Here is a 20750-nt window from a genome sequence, read left to right as displayed (position 1 = left end):
AGTTCACTAAAGAAATGATTTGACAGCTGAATGAAGGAGACATAACAGTATGTATTTGGTTATGTGCTGTTTAACACCATTTTATTGCAATGCACTTTTAATTTGTACCCATGGTTGATTACATGCACTGTGCCAGTGGCGTACCGCCAATGGCGGCAGACCACGCCACTGCTATGGGGCCCGTGAGCCGAGGGGCCCCAAGCAGCGGGGGGACCCAAGCAGCGTGGGGACGAGTTGTATAGGTGAGTATTGGTGGATAGTGGTGGGGGGAGGGAGGTTGCGGCAGAGCGGAGCACACACAGTAGCCGCTGAAGCAGCTATCACGTGTGCCTGCTGCTAAAGGGACATGAATATTCCCTCTTCTCCACTCCCATGGGCGTGGAAAGAGGGAATATTCATTCTCTTTAGTAGTGGGCACGGAGGAGCACTGAGTCGCAGCTCCTGCTGACAGTGCCTGCTACTAAAGAGAATGCATATTCACGCTTCTCCACGCCCATAGTCCTGGCGTGGAGAGGAGTGAATGTGCCGGCAGCAGCAGCTCACCTCGGGATCTGAGAATGCGCGTTGCTCAGATGCCGACATGAGCTGCAGCAGAGAGGACGCAGCGCTGGAGGAGAGGTGAGGAAGGAAGGTGAGTATTAGTGTTTATTTTTTTGTGTGTGCAGTGATTGGGGGATGAGGGGGCCATATATACCAGGATTTGTTGTTTGGGGGGCCACACATACCAAGATTGGGGAATTGAGGGGACCACATATACCAGGATTGGGGGATTGAGGGCACCACGCATACCAGGATTGGGGGATTGAGGAGGCCACGCATACCAGGATTGGGGGATTGAGGAGGCCATGCATACCAGGATTGGGGGATTGAGGAAGCCACACATACCAGGATTGGGGGATTGAGGAGGTCACACATACCAGGATAGGGGGATTAAGGAGGCCACACATGCCAGGATTGGGGGATTGGGGAGACCACACCTACCAGGATTAGGTGATTGAGGAGGCCACACATACCAGGATTGGGGGATTGATGAGGCCACACATGCCAGGATTGGGGGATTGAGGAGGCCACACATACCAGGATTGGGGGATTGAGGAGGCCACACATTCCAGGATTGGGGGATTGAGGAGGCCACACATACCAGGATTGGGGGATTGAAGAGGCCACACATACCAGGATTGAGGGATTGAGGAGGCCACACATGCCAGGATTGGGGGATTGAGGAGGCCACACATACCAGGATTGGGGGATTGAGGAGGCCACACATTCCAGGATTGGGGGATTGAGGAGGCCACACATACTAGGATTGGGGGATTGAGGAGGCCACACATACCAGGATTGGGGAATTGAGGAGGCCACACATACCAGGATTGGGGGATTGAGGAGGCCACACATACCAGGATTGGGGGATTGAGGAGGTCACACATACCAGATTGGGGGATTGACGAGCCAAAAAAATACCAGGATTGGCGGATTGAGGAGACCACACATACCAGGATTGGGGGATTGAGGAGGCCACACATACCAGGATTGGGGGATTGAGGAGGCCACACATACCAGGATTGGGGGATTGAGGAGGCCACACATACCAGGACTGAGGGATTGAAGAGGCCACACATACCATGATTGGGGGATGAGGGGTGCCATACGTACCAGGATTGGGGGATGAGGGGTGCCATACGTATCAGGATTGGGAAATTTACTGTTAGCTGCTGCATTTCCCACCCTAGGCTTACATTCGAGTCAATACGTTTTTCCAGTTTTTTTGTAGTAAAATTAGGGGCCTCGGCTTATACTCATGTCGGCTTATTTAAAATATAAGGTATTTTAAAAATCAGTGAATACGTGGTGAATACTGCAGGACTGTGGCGTGCATTATACTATATGGGGGCTGCATTTTACCCTATGTTGTGTGTAATATACTGTATGGAGGACTGTGGGGAGTAAATTATATTCTATGGAGGACCATGGGAAGTTCATGATACTATATGGAGGATTATGGGGGGGCATTATACGATATGGAGGATTATGGGGGCGCATTATACCATATGGAGGAGTATCAGTGGCGTATTATACTATATGGAAGACTATGTGAGGCCATTATAATATTTTGAGGGCTATGTGGGGGGCTGGAGGGCTAGTGCAGGCCATTATACTGTATGTAAGCCCATTATAGTGTATGGAGTGCCCTGTAGGGGTCACAGTTGGGGGATCATACTGTGTTGGTGTCATCATACTTTGCCTTGGGAGTTGAAGTGGGGCACTGTAGGGTCATTATACTGTGCATGTGGAGGCTAATGTGGAGGAATGCACCATGAGGGTATCATACTGTGCTTGAGGGGCACTTTTGTTGGAATCATACTTCATGGGGAAATGAAAGAGGGATCTACGACTTCAGCAGGAGGAAAATTACTATGTAAAGGCTGGAAAGTTGTGAGATCTGCTCTTCTGTGACACAGACAAATATTTATTTATTTATTTATTTGGGGGGGGGGGCAATTAGAGCTTCTGCTATGGGGCCCCATGATTTCTATGTACGCCCCTGCACTGAGCCTTTTGTAGTGATGAGCAGTCATATTGGCTGGGCTAACATGTGTACATGCTGGAGACTTTTGAGCATAGGGCTAGCTCATAGTTCATAGTGATTGCTTCTAATGTGTTTATTAATATTAATTTGTATTGTAGTTTGCAGATCTGTATCACCTGAAATCTTAATGATTCTTTAGAGTTTACAAACTGTTTAAAAATGTTGGTTGCTTATGACTTTTCGTTAACTCAATGGGAAAAAAAATGAAGTTGGCAATCCAACAACTATTGAATTTAAAAATGGCTTGTGAGCAAAACATGTTTGGGGACTTCTGGCTGAAGCATGGCTTAATATCTGTTCTATGAATAACCATGCTACAGTTCATATTTTAAATAGATGTAGCAAAATCAATTTACATTAGCCTGTTTTACTTCTTGAAAATTAGAATCTGTGACTTTTTATAGGTGTTGCCTAGTGATGAGCAAGCACTAAAATGCTTGGGTGCTCGTTGCTCGGGTCGAGCAAATGGGAATACTCGGGTGCTCGACCAGAGCAACGAGCCCAATGTAAGTCTATGGGAGACTCGAGCATTTTTCAGACGGCTCCTCCTGGAGGCCTGCAGGGGGCTTAAAAATTGCCCAAATCGATGGGAACAGTGCTCAAATGACATGGGAACAGCATGGGGAAGACCCCTGTAAGCATTTCTGACTCTCAGGTCACTGCTGTGAACAATGTTGTCATAGTATTACATCACTTTTGCGGGCTCACAATAAGACATACAAAAACAAAACCAAGATGGATTTTCCTGTGAAAAATGTTAAGGAACATCCTTTCCAGGGTAATGACTTGTATATAAGGTAAAAAGAATAAGCAAAAACAAAAATGCTCCTTCACACATTGGGCTATGTTTACATGTAGCGTTTTTGATGCGTTTTTGCACTTTTGCATTGCTTTCAACTGTGAAAAATACATTCACCGGTAAATGTCATTTTAACATTTTACTACCTTATCTGGCCATGTGGTGTGTGAGACATGATCAGACACATCCTGTTTCATTAATGAAGGACTCTGAAAGTCACTAAGCCTGTTTTTATAGGGCCATCAGGCGGCCCTTACTATTGTTAAAAGGGCCAGCAGTTGGCCCTCACTATTGTTAGAGGGCCATCAGCTGGCTTATGCAGTGACTTCAAGGGCTGCCCAAAATTTTGAAAAACCCCAATACCCCTTTGAAAAGACTTAGAGGGCCTGATTTTAAAAAAAAAATTCCCATTATTAAGGAGCAGGTCTCCTATAGTGTTATAGCGTATGCAGTAACTCTAAGGTCTGGCTAAAATTTGGAAAAACCCCAATACACTTTTGAAGACACATAGAGGGCCTGATTTAAAAAAATAATTTCCCATTATTAAGGAGTGGGTCTCCTATAGTGATAATGCCCATGCAGTGACTCTAAGGCCTGTCCAAAATTGAGAAAATCCCCAATACACCTTTGAAGACACATAGAGGGCCTGATATAAAAAAATAATTTCCCATTATTAAGGAGCGGGTCTCCTATATTGTTATTGCGTATGCAGTGACTGAAAGGGCCCAAACTTTTGGAAAAACCCCAATACCAATTTTGTAGACACATAGAGGAGGGCCTCAGTAAAAAAATATTCCCATTACAAAGGAGCGGTTCTACTATACAGTTATTGCATATGCAGTGACTGCAATGGCTGCCTAAATTATAGAAAACACCCAATACCAATTTAAAGACACATAGAGGAGGGCCTCAGTAAAAAATGTTCCCATTAGAAAGGAGCGGTTCTGCAATACAGTTATTACGTATGCAGTGACTCAATGGCTGCCTAAATTTTGGAAAAATCCCAATACCAATTTAAAAACACATAGAGGAGGGCCTCAGTAACAAAATATTCCCATTATAAAGGAGCGGTTATGTTATACAGTTATTGCGTTTTAAGTGCCTGCAATGTCTGCCAAAAATTAGGATGCAGTCCAATACCCCTTTGAAGAGACATGGAGAAGGGTCTCAGTAAAAAAATGTTCCCATTATAAAGGAGCGGGTCTCCTATACTGGTATTGCTTATGCAGTGACTGCAATGGCTGCCAAAAATTAGGACGCACTCCAATACCCCTTTGAAGAGTCATAGAGGAGGGCCTCAGTAAAAAAAAAATTCCCATTATAAAGGAGCGGGTCTGCTATAGTGGTAATGCCCATGCAGTGAATGCAAGGGCTGCCAAAAAATTGGACGCACTCCAATACCCATTTGAAGAGATGTAGAGGAAGTCCTCATTCAAAAAATGTTACCATTGTTAAGGAGTGGCTCTCCTATACTGGTTATACATGAACATACTGCATATCATACATACTCCCATGTATATAATTTTTTAGAAGTCTGGCCCAATTCAGCCCTTGTTCATTTTTATAAGAGTCAGACTTTCAGCATTTTAAGTTGATAGGCGGATGCGCCTATCAGTTATAATGCCCCTGGCCGCACTAAAAACCCACTCTGACAAAACGCTAGCAGCAGGGCAGGCCAGGACCTCCAAGGCGTAGAGAGCCAGTTCATGCCAGGTGTCCAGCTTGGATACCCAATAATTATAAGGCACAGAGGAATCATAGAGGACGCTGGTACGGTCGGCAAGGTACTCCTTCAGCATATTCGAAAACTTTTCCCGATGAGGCTGGTCTGTGTGGAATCACCCTGTATGGTTCCTTGCTCCATCTCATCGTGCTCCGCCGGCAATGCCTCTTCTTTAATTGTGAGCAGCAAGCATTTCAGTACACTGAGAAGCGGGATGGTGACTCTAATTATGGCGTCATCACCGCTCACCATCTTGGTGGAGTCCTCAAAGTTTTGGAGGACGGCACAAATGTCAGACATCCATGCCCACTCCTGAGCTCCTCTGTGCAGAGGCTGACCTGAATACCGATGGCCGTTTTGAAGCTGGTACTCAACAACTGCCCTGTGCTGCTCACAAATCCCTCCCAACATCTGCAAGGTTGAGTTCCAATGCGTGGGGACATCACACACCAGTCTGTGAGTTGGAAGCTGCAAACGCTGCTGAAGCACGGCAAGGGCGGCGGAATCTATAGCTGACTTTCTAAAATGGGCACACACGCGGCGTAATTTGACAAGCAGCTCAGGCAGATCTAGGTAGGTTTTGAGAAACTGCTGAACCACTAGGTTGAGCACATGAGGCAGGCATGGTATGTGTGTGAGCTTGCCTCGCTTCAGAGCTGCCACCAAGTTCCGGCCATTGTCACACGACCATGCTTGGCTCTAGGTTCAGAGGTAGCAGCCACAGATCTGCCTGCTCCTTAAGAGCTGTCAACAACTCTTCAGCAGTGTGCGGTTTGTCACTTAAGCATATTAGCTTCATTTTGGAGATGAAGGCTGAAGAGGAGGAGGAGGTGCAGGAGCTGTAGATTATGGGAGAAACCCTGACTGACCCAGGGCCCGCAATACTCGGCGTTGGGAGGATGTGTTCCGTCCCGGGGTCCGACTGGGTCCTGGCTTCCACTATATTAACCCAGGGTGCCATCAGCGAGATGTACCGTCCCTGCCCACAAGCACTTGTCCACGTGGTTAGGTAGACTTTCCCAGTAACTGCGTTGTTGAGGGTACAGCTAATGTTCTGGGACACATGCTTGTGTAATGCGGAGACGGTACACCGGGAGAAATAGTGGCGGCTGGGGACCGAGTACCGAGGGATGGCCACCACCATAAGGTTGCAGAAAGATTTCGTCTCCATGAGCTTTAAAGGCAACATTTCAAGTGCAAGCATTCTTGAAATGTGGGATTTTAGTAGTGTGGCCTGTGGGTGGTTGGCTGCGTATTTGCACAATACGCAATACATAACACGCACAACATCAGAACAGGCAGTGGTGGCACCCACAGACACTGTTTCTGGACCCTGGAGTTAGGTCCCCCTAGTCGGGTGCTTTGCTGTCATGTGCCTGAGCATGTTGATGGTGGTCAGGCTGGTAGTTTTGCTGCCATTGCTGATGCTGGCCTGACAGATGTTGCAAATGGCCTTTTTGGGGTTATCTGAACAGTCTTTAAAAAAGAGCCAGACTCTGGAAGACCTAACAGTTGGACTGGCAACTACCCTCGTGTTGGTGTTTCGGGGAACAGCTGCCCACCTCTTGTCTGTGGCCACCCCACTGCTTGTCCCTGCCTGTTGTGGTGCTATGCCTCCCTCCCCCTCTGTGCTGCTGTCCTCGCTATGCATGTCACCTTGTCAGGTTGGGTCAGTGACTTCATCGTCCACACCTCATCTTCCACTTCCTCAACCTGATGCTCCTCCTGACTTTCTGGCAATTGTGTCTCATCATCATCATCATCCACCTCTTGCGACAGTAATTGCACTTTCCCACCGTAGCCTTCTTGTGACCATGGCTGCTCAAATATTTGGGCACCGCTAAATGCGATCTCCTCTTGACCCGCTTGAAACTGGCCGGGCGAGGGGCCCGAATTTATAAATGGAAAAGTGAACAGCTCTTAGGAGTGTCCAAGTGTGGGATCAGTTGTATCCAGGCACTTTTCATGCTGGGAAGAAGGAGGATCAGGGTGAGTAATATGTGATCCAGACTAGTGATGAGCGAATATGTTCAAAATCCGATCTCCAAACTTAAGCTCGACAAAAATGTGGAACATTTGGATTCGTGATCGGAAAGGCGAGCAAAATTTGTTAAATTCGAGGAAATTGGTAACGTTCGACGAATTTCCGTGGTTACATGATTGCGGGGAAACTACAGCGTTTTTTACAGTTTTGCTAGCATAGTGTTTGTGTATGATGAGCGGGGAGACATGGCTGATGAGTGGGGGGGCTGGTGATAGCTCAGAATAGGTCAAACCAGTGACACACTTTTTTTTTTTCCTGTAGGCGGTAACTTTAAGTCAGGAAAGCATGGCTAGCCAATCAGAGCGCAGGAAGCATCCTCAGTGTCCCTGACACAAGGGCTTCTGCAATTGGCTGCTGAAATCACATGCTCTCTCCATATAAAAACCGGCCATGTTCCCTCAGCGCCATTTTATGCATATCACTGCTGGAGACAGACGCTGCTCCTGCACCCAGCTCCTGTGTAATGAGAGATTTTAGCTAGATAAATGGGTGTTTCTGTGGAAGTCAGATAGTGTAGATATGTTCTGTGCTGTGTACCTGTTCAATCGACCTTGCAGGTTTTTTTTTTTGGTGAAATTACTGAGATTCTGACAGAAAGAGCACTGTTGTGCACCGGTTGTACTGTCTGTGCTCTATGCAGAAATTCAATCTATTTTTGCACTTGTTAATGTGATAAAGCAAGCAAGCCCTTGTAGGCCACTTTTTGATTTTGTGGGGTTGAAATTCAGCTATCTGCAGAGATTGTCAGTGCAGAGCTTCTGAGTGCAGAGCACAAAAAACTTTTTTTTTTAATTTGCTAATGTGATAATGCAAGCTGTGTTAGCCCAGTTTGTCATTTTTTTGGTGGGTGAACTTCAACTGTATGCATAGTAAAACAAATATATTTTTTCTGTTGCTAGCCACAGTCCACCAAATATTTTTTGTGTGTCGCAGACATGTTACACTCTGCTATAAGCCACCTAGTGCTTTTAGTGGCAGTGAAATTCAGCTGTTTTCAGAGGAATAAAATAGATTTTTTCTGTTGCTAGCTACAGTCCACCAAAGGTTTTTTTGTGTCGCAGACGTGTTACACTCTGCTATACGTCAGCTACTACATTAGTGGCGGTGAACTTCAGCTGTTTTCAGAGTAAAAATATAGATTTTTTCTGCTGCTAGCCACAGTCCACCAAAAAAATTTTTTGTGGCACAAATGTGTTACACTCTGCTATAAGCCACCTAGTGCTTTTAGTGGCAGTGAACTTCAGCTGTTTTCAAAGTAAAAAAATAGATTTTTTGCCTTGCTAGGCAAAGTCCACAAACGATTTCTTTGTGTGGCAAACGTCATACACTCTGCTATATGTCAGCTACTACGTTAGTGGCGGTGAACTATAGCTGTTTTCAGAGTAAAAAAATCGATTTTTTTCTGTTGCTAGACAGAGTCCCAAAAATATTTTTTTCTGTTGCAAACGTGTTACACTCTGCTATAAGCCACCTAGTCCTTTTAGTGGTGGTGAAATTCAGCTGTATTCAGAGCTTGTGCAGTCACAAAAATCTATTTTTTGCTGTTGCTAACATTATATAGCAGGGACATCTCAGTTTGAAATAGTTTGGAGAATATCTCATATGTTATACAGACCTCAAAAACAGTAAAAAAAATACTTTGTTTGGTTCTTTACGTTATACAGCAGGGACATCTCAGTTTGAAATAGTTTGGAGAATATCTCCTATGTTATACAGGCGTCATCCCCAGTAAAAAAAATACTTTGTTCGGTTCCTAACACTATACAGAAGGAACATCTCAGTTTGAAATTGTTTGGAGAATATCTCGTATGTTATGCAGGCCTCATCCACAATAAAATAAATACTTTGTTTGGTTCCTAATGTTATACAACAGGGACATCTCAGTTTGAAATAGATTGGAGAATATCTCCTGTTATACAGGCGCCATCCCCAGTAAAAAAAAATACTTTGTTCGGTTCCTAACACTATACAGCAGGAACATCTCAGTTAGAAATAGTTTCGAGAATATCTCATATGTTATACAGGCCTCATCCACAGTAAAAAAAATACTTTGTTCGATTCATAACTCTATACAGCAGGAACATCTCAGTTTGAAATAGTTTGGAGAAAATCTGCTATGGTATATAGGCATTATCCACAGTAAAAAAAAATACTTTGTTTAGTTAGTAATGTTATACAACAAGCCATATCTTACCTTGTAATTTAGTGCCACTGAAATTCAGGTGTGAACATAGCTGCTGCAGAGGAAAAAAATCACATTTTGTCTTGCTAATAGCATGCTACTACTACAGTATCTGAGCAACATGAGTGGGAAAAAGAGAGGTCGTGGTGGACGGGGGAATAGGCTTGGTGTTCAAGGTATACGTTGGGTGGTTGGTATTGTTAGTGAAAGCACTAGTGAACCAACACCGTCATGCCCTATCCAAAGACAACTGACATCTTCTGTTATTGGGCGGGCTACTCCACTCCCTTTCTTTGGCAGCCACACAGCGATACGCCTTGTTGATAAGGGCCAGAAAGAGCAGGTGCTCCAGTGGATGGCAAGCGCTGGTTCAAGTGGCCTCTCCTGCTATTCCTCCACCTCAACATCACACACAGTACAGTTCACAGAGGTGGCACCCCAGTTACCCTTACTTTCCTCCGTCTCACAACTGTCCAAGTGCCCAACTGACTGTAGCGAACCACAGATGGGCGAATCTGTAGAACTGTTCACCCATTCTATACCATGGGCATCAGAAGTGTACTCCAAACATTCACAGAGTCAAGAAGAGGAGGAAAACATCTGCATCGATGCCCAAAATTTTTTTACTTGGGATTCGGGGAAGGAAATAGTAGGATCCGAGCAGGTTCCTGACCATTGTCACCACACGTTAACCACTGGGGAGGGAGGTGATCCTGATGAGACTCAGATACCTGAGGCTCATGTGGACTGTACTGTGCTGTCAGGGCAACAAGAGGAGAAGGGTCACTCTGAGGAGAGGTTGAAGATCCTACTTGGTTGGAACCCAGAGTCACGTAGCCGAGTAGCTCCTCTGAGGAGGTGGAGGAGGAAGACTAGGAGGTTACCTTCCGCCCTATGGCGCAGACACGGAGTGATGCAAGCAGGAGGAGCACTGTATCCTTAGCCACAACCGTGGCAGTAACCAGCAGCTCATAGAGGTGGCAAAGGTTGCCTAGCCTGGGCTTTTTTTGAGATCACAAAAGATGAGCCAGCTCATGTTATCTGCAAACTTTGCGATAAAAAACTCAGTAGAAGGAAAAAATGCATTCATTTGACTACTACATGCATGAACCTTCACAAGCGCACACAACATGCATTACGCTGGGAATCTCACTGCAGTAAAATGCAGACCAGCGGACCTCAACAACCATCAGCTGCCCCATCAACCACATCCGCTGCTTCTTCCTCCTCCACTGTTACCGTGCCAAGTATTGGCACTCAGGTCTCCCACCAGAAAACTTCTGGTTCTCTACCAGCTCCAGTCAGGCTGAGTGAGAGCCCGTCAGCTGTAACGAAAGCGGATATGCATGCTGTGTTTGTTTCACCAAGCACACCACATCTTTCTCAATCCACCGTAACATGTCCCCCTGCACCTCACTCACGGTCCAGCAGTTTGTCCAATTCACCGTACTCTGCCCTCTCTCAGCACTGCTGCCAGCTCTCTGTCCCGCATTTGTGGTCACGTAAAAGATTGTTTCCTTCCACACATGACAAAGCTAAGAGGTGGAAATCCACCTTCTCCAATCTGTTGGCCATGGAAATGGTGGTGTCAGACCCTATTTTTTTGAACTGTGAACACTCCTATATGGCTGCTTTTTTACTGAGGAGGTAACCGGAGAACCTGGAGGAAACCTCAGCAAACATTGGGAGAACATACAAACTACTTGGAGATGTTGTCCTCTATCATCATAAAGGAGTTAGCTCGATGTCTGGGAGACCGACCACCGCTGCTGTCTACCTTGTGAAGATTGTGTTGGAGCTTGCAAGGTGTCATGGGTTTACTGTGACAGAGAGGAGCAAGAAGACCACAGCGTCTGATTCCTCCCACTCCTGCAGTCATTGAAAAGAAGCCTTTTGCCATCACATTAATCGGTGCATGGGTTAATCTGCTCAGTTGTGAGCTCCTGGAAGCTTAACGTGAATTAGGCTCGACAGATTTGTCCCGTGCATCTCCCCTACTGTGATAACCCAAACACATCAGACTGTCGGCTACCGTGGAAACCTTGAAAAGGAAGCTGAAGACCAACTTGTGACAAGCGTAGAATCTGCGGTAAGCCTCGCTCCAGCATACCGCTGCATGACTAGCTGTACCCTGACCGACTGTATCCTCACCCATCCCCTATAGATTGTGCGCCCTCGCTGGCAGGGTCCTCTCTCCTCTTGTACCAGTCGTTGACCCCTTTTAACATGTAAAGCGCCACGGAATAAATGTCACTGTAATACTAATAATAATTATAGTACTTGTACTCTGGGTCAATTGATGGTACTTTCCAGGTGTCTACCCCTAATTTAATGTGTTTTGGCAGCTTTTGGGCCCATTTTAAGGTGTTGTATATGCATTTTTTTTGTCCCCTAATTGAATCCTATGCCGTTCGGTAACATTCGACGATCATTCAACAAATAAATCGGCGAATATTGCAAACTCGGCAATCGTAATCCAAATCGAATACTGAAACATTTGCTCATTTCTAGTCCAGACTCACAGCTACTGAGACTTGACCGTGTGGAAGACAGGGTGGTGGTGGCGGTGGCAAAGTGACTGGAAGCATTATCTGCTATCCAACCAACATCGTTTTGACACTGCTCTGTGTGTGGTGTGCTGCGGTCCCCTAGTAATTAAGACAGGAAGGTAGGGCTACATGATATGGGTGCTTGTCGTGGCACAATTTCAACTTGGCCATAGCCCTCGGACTCGGCCTCTGCATGCACCATCACCACCACGTCCACTTCCCCGTTCCTTGCCGCACAGCTTGCCCATTTTAAATAGAGTAAAATAGTTTACACATCCCCTACAAGTTGCTGGATTTGTATCGCAGTAATATCTGATACGTCTGATGGGACACCCACAGTTTTAAGCACTGTCCTTCTAGTTTAGTATTGCTCAGCCACCACATGTGAATAGGTTCACTACCACACTGCTGCCAAACTGTAAATGGAGTATAATATCTTGCACGTCCCCTACAAATTGCTGGATTTGTATCGCAGTAATATCTGATACGTCTGATGATGGAAAAAATCTGGCTGTATTCTGCAGTGCTAACAAGTAAATGGAGCAGTAAAATGTTGGACTGTATTGCTTTTTAAAAACATAATCAGGATTAAGAGCAAAAAAACAAATTAGCCCTGATATCTAGTCCAATGGATATCTGTAACAGGCAGTAGCTGTTGATTTGTTGCTGCTGTATATCATCTTTTTAATGTTTTAACACTAGTTTTGTCGAAGTGCTGATAAAATAAATATGTTTAACATTATCGACCACTTACTTTTTATTCCTGTGAGTGGTTGTCATAGGGGCCCCAGCACATTAGTTTGCCCTGTGGCCCATAATGCTGTTTAGACGGCCTTGGCCATATTCTCTCAATAGAGACAGGAGAGGGGCTCTTATTATTGTCATCATATCACTATATCCCTTCTTCACTGTGCATTCTGACCACACAACTGCGGTGCCGCATTCAGTACATGGCTATTGTCTTTTTCATTCATTTTTGCTCATCAGTCTTTAATTATCAATGTGAAGCAAATGCTGAAGGTGATGCAGATTAAAAATGTAATAGAATGGGATTATCATTTGGAAGAAATGTTTTATGGAAAGGATAAGCCTGGATGAATCACTCCATGATATACCGAACAAAGAGTTATTAATAGAAATTAATACAAAATTAGCTAATGGGAGGAGGAAGCGGGTTTTATCCAGTGCTTGTTATACTGAGCACACAAAGCATAGGCTTCTCATTTTGGCCATACAGAAGAGTCACAGCCATAGGGATAATAATAAAGCATACGTTACTGACTTTTTACATACTTGTTAAAAGGGTATATACATATAATCTGGGGAGCAGAACATTTTCAGTATGCTTTACATATGCTGCAGTGCATAGCTTTATCATCCCTGAAGTAAGCTACGCCTATTATATGAGGAACAACAATAGGCAAAACTGGTAAAACTGGAGGCCATGACACTTCTTACTTGGTCACTTGTGGAAAGGTCATATCCACTTATAATCTGGTATAATTATGCGCAATTTAGGTATTAAGTAAGAATAAACCTTTCACTTTGGTTATTGCCCCTTCGTGATTTTATTCATATTTCTGATTGATCAAAAGAGCAGATACATCTATGAAATAGTGTAAAATAAAACAGTTTTTTTTTTGTGAGATATGAACAAAGTTAACGATATAAATTTACATTGCTGTTGTAAGAAGCTGAGTAAGATGTGATCATGGAAATGTATGGATGAATAAAAATTTAAAAAATATATAATGGCTAGTAATAGAGAGGGAGGGATCATTTTTATTAAATGGCATTGTGAAAATGGAGCATTATATAGCACAAGAAATGGAAGCATTGAATTGCAGCATTCGGGTCCATTGGCCAGAAGCGCTAGAGGGGAGGCGTATAAAAAGAAATGTTTGATATTCTTTTAGATTTTTTACAATATTGTTTTTATAATTTTTACTTTATTTTTTAGTTTCTTCATGGGATTTGAACCTTTGATAGTTTGACAGCTTTGACTGCAATTACAGGTATTGTAGTAAATAAACTAAATGACATTCTCATATGAAGCCCAGCCGGAGGCCTCATTTACACGTTGAGTATTTGGTCAGTAATAGTATTTTACATCAGTATTTAGAAATCAAAAACCAGGAGTGGAACAATCAGAGAAAACGTATAATAGAAACACGTCACCACTTCTGTATTTATCACCCACTCCTGATTTTGGCTTACAGATACTGATGGAAAATACTGACCAAATACTGAATGGGTAAACATTGCCTAAGGCTGTGCTAGATAGGAGGGCTACAATAGCAGCCATGGTTGCCTTCAGCAGGCCCTCTTTCATTTTAAATAAGCTCTGGAGGCAGATTCTCAAGCAGATCTATGTCCAGCCCATAGATCTTAAAAGCTCATTTACATATTTAGAAAAATCAGGTATTCTCTGGAATAAGAGGTCGGATCACAGATATAAAGGTATCATTTTATTCAGATTCCTATGACCTAAATGCCCATATAGACAGTTTAGGAGGGGTGATCCTACTGACAGATTCCCTTTAAAGATGTCAATTTTGATATAGAAAGAATTGGTTAGAATTAGTGTCAGCTATTCCTTACATGCTGGAATATGTAACTTACCAGCAGTTTTGAAGAAAAAAAGAGGTAAGTGCATTGTAAAAGAACATTGTAGATCACACTAAGATATAAAAACAATCCTCTTTAGCAAAGCACTTCTACCTCTCCATTTCTACATGGCAGAAATCAGAAGGACAACATACCGAGGAGTCCCTGTATCATCATTTAGTATTCTAGCGTGAGATTACCCTGGAACCAGATTCCATGTTTCTTTTTCTCACGTGACCAGCGCGGCCATCACAGTTTTACAGCAATTACAATTACCCCCCACTATAGCTACTCCAACGTAAGTCTTTAAATAGTTAGCATGTTCATTTTATCCTAAGCAGTGTAATATACGTCATATCTGTCATCTTTATGTTCACTTGTGAAGTGTGAATCCACTGAGAATTGTAGAAGAAACACGATCTCTGTATTAAGTGTTTTTTTTTTTTTGCTTGCATGTCATGGTAACAAGTCATTTCTATGCATTTACGCAGTTACTTATTCACTCAGCAGTAGCCAAGGAACAAACCCCTAGGAGTTGTATTACTTTCCATATTTGTGTTTTTTTTCTTCAGTGTTCATGGTTTACTTACAATGGGAACAAGTCATGAAAATCAGATTGACAATAGGAAGCATACTTTTCACTTTCCAGTTTGCCTAAACAGATTTCAGCTATCTAAATGTATGTTAATTATATTCTCCGCAAAGTATTTTTTATTCCCAAAACATGACAAAATGACTGGCAGTTTTACAACAAAGCAGTAGTGAGATCGTCCACGACCTTGAACGCACGCAGAGCTGGCTGGAGGAAAATTAGTAAAACTCAGCAGTCTGTCTAATGAAATGAGGCTTTATCTTTCCATCAGGATGTCAAGTCAATATTTAACATTTGGCAAAGTAAAAGTCACATTTTATTTCTTGTTTGAATTTGCTAGCTGTTCTGTTAAATGTTTTTCTTTTTACTTGCCACTTTGTCAATCCCATCAACCAATTCAATCAAGCAAACAGATACAAGTCACTCGATTAATATAAAACTAGACATCTTGTGTCTCCGCTGGCCATATACTTTCAATAGATGTTGGCTAGCTTTCACAACTCCCCCGCAAAACACTTATATGTTTGATTCAGTGAGCAGTGCGCATTGGAGGGATCGGGGTAAGGGTGCATTTAAATGGACCGTTTGCTGCGCGTTAACAAATGCCAATTCATCATATACATGTTGATTGGCACTCGTTTACTGGACTTTACCTGGGCCGACAAATACTGATGGGAACAGAAAAAATATTAAAGGGGTTTTCCCATGAACAAAAATATATTTTAATCAATAGATATTGGAATATAATAAGTTCCACAATTGGATGTGTTTAAATAAAATGTCCCTGTGCTGAGATAATCTTATAAATGTTCCCCTGCTGTGTACTGTGTAATGGCTGTGTCTGACCGTACAGGAACATGGTCTACTCATACAACATCTCCTGGAGGAAGCAAAATAGTATACAGACAGGACAGCAGGGGATCACAGCTGATTCTTTTTGTGAGTAAAACATTTCCCTGCCTGTTTTTAAACAATGTTTTACTTCAAAGAAAGAATCAGTTGTGATCCCCTGCTGTCCTGTCTGTATACTTTCTTTTGCTTCCTCCCCTGCCCAGGAGATGTGGTATGATCAGACCGTGTTCCTGTACGGTCAGACACAGCCATTACACAGTACACAGCAGGGGCACATTTATAAGATTATCTCAGGACAGGAACATTTTATTTAAACACATCCAATTGTGGAAATTATTATTATTCCAAGATCTGTTGATTAAAATGTACTTTTATTCGTGGGAAAACCCCTTTAATACTGTCTGTCTGTTCCCATACAGCATTATGCCATTGGCAGAACATTCACTATTTACACAAGAGAAAGTACTGCCAATAGTGATGATTTTATGCCGCCATAGACAAACGTGAGTATTTTGCTCATTCCTCAGAAAATGTCCGGCATGTTTATACAGGCAGATAATCACAGTTTATTTCCTTTAACAAAATGGACAGGGAATAGAAGGATAGGGCAGTCAAATTCCTATGTTCAATCCTTTGTTTCTCTCCACATAATCTGTCTGGAAAGAGGCACCAAAGGATGCCTTAGGCTAAGTGCCCACGATGCAGAAACGCTACAGATTTTTGTCTGCATCTCCCTGGCAGGAAAAACGCATGCGGATTTTACATGCGTTTTTCCTGCCAGGTAGAAGCGTTTGTCAAGCGTTTTTGCATGCGGGTTATCAAGCGCTTTTAGCATCACTTGGAAAAGTGCTTGACAACTTGGTCACACTATATAAATCCATGCAACCGTCATGGATTTATATAGTGTGACCAAGTTAATAGTTAAAAAAAAGATTAAAAATGGTAAAAAAAATAAATAAAATTATACTCACGATCCCCAGTCTTCTCACCGGTGCTTCGGGTCTCTTGTACGGCTCGCAGTGGTGTAAAAGGACCTTCCATGACGTCATTTAGTCATGTGACAGGTCACGCGACCGCCGACTTCAGTGGTCTCGTGAACTGTTACATGACGAAATGACGTCATGGAAGGTCCTTTTACACCATCGCGAGCCACCGGGAAGCCAGGACGCATCGCACAGAAGACCGAGGGACATCGGAATGTGAGTATAATGTATATATATTTTTTTAATTCTTTTTTTACAGGTACTATAGTAGCCGGGTCTGGAGGAGAGTCTCCTCTTCTCCAGACCCGGGTACCATCCGCACATTGAATCGCTTAATATCCGCATGTGCACATGTAGTCATGCGGATATTAAGCGATTCAATGCAAGTCAGTGGCGGCAATAACGCTGCGTGTCCGCAAAAATAATGGACATGCTGCGTATTTTTCCGCAATGATAATCTGCAGCGGAAATTTCCGCAGCATGTGCACAGCACATGCGGATTATCATTGGGGACCATGGGGCACGTATTACCAAGTGTTTTTTAAGCATTTTCGTTGCGGAAATTCCACTGCAAAAACTCTTGAAAATGCATAGTGGGCACGCAGCCTTAGTGAAATCTGTAGTCATGTTTGCAGAGTCCTCTCAGTGCTGACCAAGACTGATTTCCTTCTTTCTGTTTATCCCTCCCCTCTATAAATAACTATGTATACCAAGTTGGCCAACTTCAGGAAGCCATGTGAGAGGTTCTCTAAACCAGTGTTTCACAACTCCTCAACAGATCATATTTTCAGAATTTCCTTAGTATTGCACAGGTGAAATGGAATTATTAACAAGGCATCAGAAATTGCGACAGGCTCTGTCTATAAGATATACTCAATTCATGACCTGTTGGGGGGAAGGGGGGGGTTGAGGACTGGAATTAAGAAACACTGCTCTAAACTATGCAAGCCAGTAAAACAATAACATTTATACTTGCCTCCAGAGTCTGCACTATTCTAGTGGTGTCCATCACTGGCTCTCCCGGAGATCACATGGCATTGTTATGTCACACAATCCCTATGGCCAGACAGCGCTGACTTCACTCTCCTCTCCTATAGACAAATCAAGACATCTGGATTAAGTGAGAGCTACGGCTGCTCTATCACTTCTTCCAGTCCATAGGAGAGGAGAGTGAAGCCAGCACTGACTGGCTGCAGGCAGGGATCGTGTGACATAATGTCACGTGATCCCTGGGAGAGCCGGTGCCGACACCGCTGAAATGGTGAAGGCACTGAAGGTGAGTATAAGTGGAATGCAATCATATACAGTCATGGCCAAAAGTGTTGGCACCCTTTGTTCCAGCAAATGAAGTATTTATCCCAGAAAATTATTGCAATTACACGTTTCAATTACACAATTTCAAGGGTGCCAACACTTTTGGCCATGACTTTATACAGTTATATTTAAATCATATATATGCAGTTAAATAACAGCCCACCAGTATGGGTTATACAGGGAAATAGTGACAGTGTGAGCATTGCACTGATTCGGCAGTCTGCAGTCACAAAGATTGCGGACTTATCTTCTTAGGTTGTGTTCCTATGCTGAGTTTTTGACACTGTGTATTTTCACTGCATCAAATAAAGTTTTCCCAAAGCCAAATACCAGGCAGTATCAAAAATAAAACAGTTTATTTAAAGCATGACATACCAAAAAGATACAAAAGGCGCAGTCAAAAATGTGATAAAAACATGTGTAAAAAATAAACACAATGAAAAATGCGTTAAGTAATATAATTTACAAAAATATTGCAGAAAATCTGCAACTGAAACTTACCAAAATCTCACTGTAGGAACGTAGCCTTAGACTGGACAACTTCTTTAACCCCTTCAGCACCAAGCCTGTTTTCACCTTCCTGACCAGGCCAAATTTTACAATTCTGACCTGTGTCACTTTACGTGGTAATAACTCTGGAAGGCTTCAACGTATCTCAGCGCTTCTTAGAATGTTTTTTATGACACATTGTACTTCATGTTAGTGGTAAGTTTAGGCCAATATTTTTTGCGTTTATTTCTGAAAATATCGGAATTTTGGCGAAAATTTCAAAAATTTCACAATTTTCAAACTTCTGATTTCTATGCCCTTAAACCAGATAGTTATATCACACAAAATAATCAATAAATAACATTTAGCACATGTCTACTTTAAAGTGCTCAAAACTACATTCAAGAAGTTTATTAAACCTTCAGGTGCTTCACATGAATTAAAGCAATGTGGAAGGAAAATCTTACTTTTTCTTTGAAAAAATGTTGATTGAGCCCCAAATTTTAATTTTCACAAGGGTAACGGGAGAAAATGGACCATACAATTTGTTGTGCTATTCTCTTGAGTAGGCTGATACCCAATATATACTGGAAAACTCCTGTTTGGGCACACGGCAGGGCTTGGAAGGGAAGGAGGGCCATTTGACTTTTGTAGCGCAAAATTGGCTGGAATAGAAAGTGGACGCCATGTCGTTTTTGCAGAGCCTCGGATGTGCCTAAACAGTGGCAACCCCCCACAAGTGAACCCATTTAGGAAACTAAACCTCTCAAGGAACTTATCTAGAGGTGTGGTGAGCACCATGAACCAACAGGTGCTTCACAGACAGTTATAACGTTGAGAACAGCAGAAACTCCTCATAATTGACCCCATTTTACAAACTACACCCTCAATGAATTCATCTAGGGATGCAGTGAGCATGTTGACACCACATGTGACTCACAGAATGTTATACCATTGGGCGTTGAAGAAAGAATAGCTACATTTTTAGCACTAAAATGTTGTTTTAGCCCCAAGTTTTTAAATTTTAAAAGGGCTAATAAGAAAAATGGATCTCACAGTTTCTTGTGCAATTTCTCCTGAGTGCAACAATACCCTACATGTAATAGGAGGAGTGCCATAATATAGTGCAGATTTTGTTTTTATGGTTTGCGGGTGCCATGACCCAAAGGAAGAGCCCCTAAGGTGCCAGAACTGAACCACCCCCCCATTTGTGACGCCATTTTACAAACTACACCTCTCAATGAATTCATCTAAGGGTGCAGTGATCATATTGACACCACGGGAATTTTATACCATTGGGCAGTGAAGAAAAAATAATTTTTACTACAAAAATGTTATTTTAGCCCCAAATTTTATATTTTCCCAAGGGAAAATGGGTAAAATGGCACCAAAATTTGTCATGCAATTTCTGCTGAACGTGGCAATACCCTATTTGTGGCTGTACAGTACTGCTTAGCCACATTGCGAGAAACGGGCAGGAAAGAGCACTATTTGACTCTTAGAGAACAAATTATTGTAGAATAGTTTGCGGACTACATATACAGAGCCTTTAAGTGCCAGAAGAGCAGGATCCCCTCTCTAGTGACCCTATTTTGGAAAGTACACCCTCTAGGAATTTATCTACAAGTGTAGTGACGATTTTGACTCCATGGGTGTTTTCCAGAAACAAGCAGTAGTGGATGTTGCCGAGTAAAAATTGCAAATCTGCCAGTGTAGTGCTCATTCATTGTAGTGCCCAGTACATTGCAGTGCCCATATATTGTGCCCAGCTCATAATTCTGGAGACATGCACCCATAAATTAAGCGGGCTCTCATCGCTATAGAAATGCCAAACATGTGGACGCTAAATCTGGTTTAGGCACACTGTGAGGATCAGAAGGGAGAGGGGCATTTGAATTTGGGAGGGTAGAATTTGATGAATTTCTTTTGGGAGCGAGGAGTGGTAGCGCTTTTCCAGAGCCTTCATACTACCAGTAACATGGAAGCCCCCTATATTTCCATTGACAGTTGACGGACCTGAGCGGAGACT

Source organism: Phyllobates terribilis, unplaced genomic scaffold, assembly GCF_046119375.1.
Source record: "Phyllobates terribilis strain yellow unplaced genomic scaffold, ASM4611937v1 Scaffold_11__3_contigs__length_659146591, whole genome shotgun sequence".
Taxonomy (NCBI): Eukaryota; Metazoa; Chordata; class Amphibia; order Anura; family Dendrobatidae; genus Phyllobates; species Phyllobates terribilis.
This window is presented reverse-complemented; position numbering follows the sequence as displayed.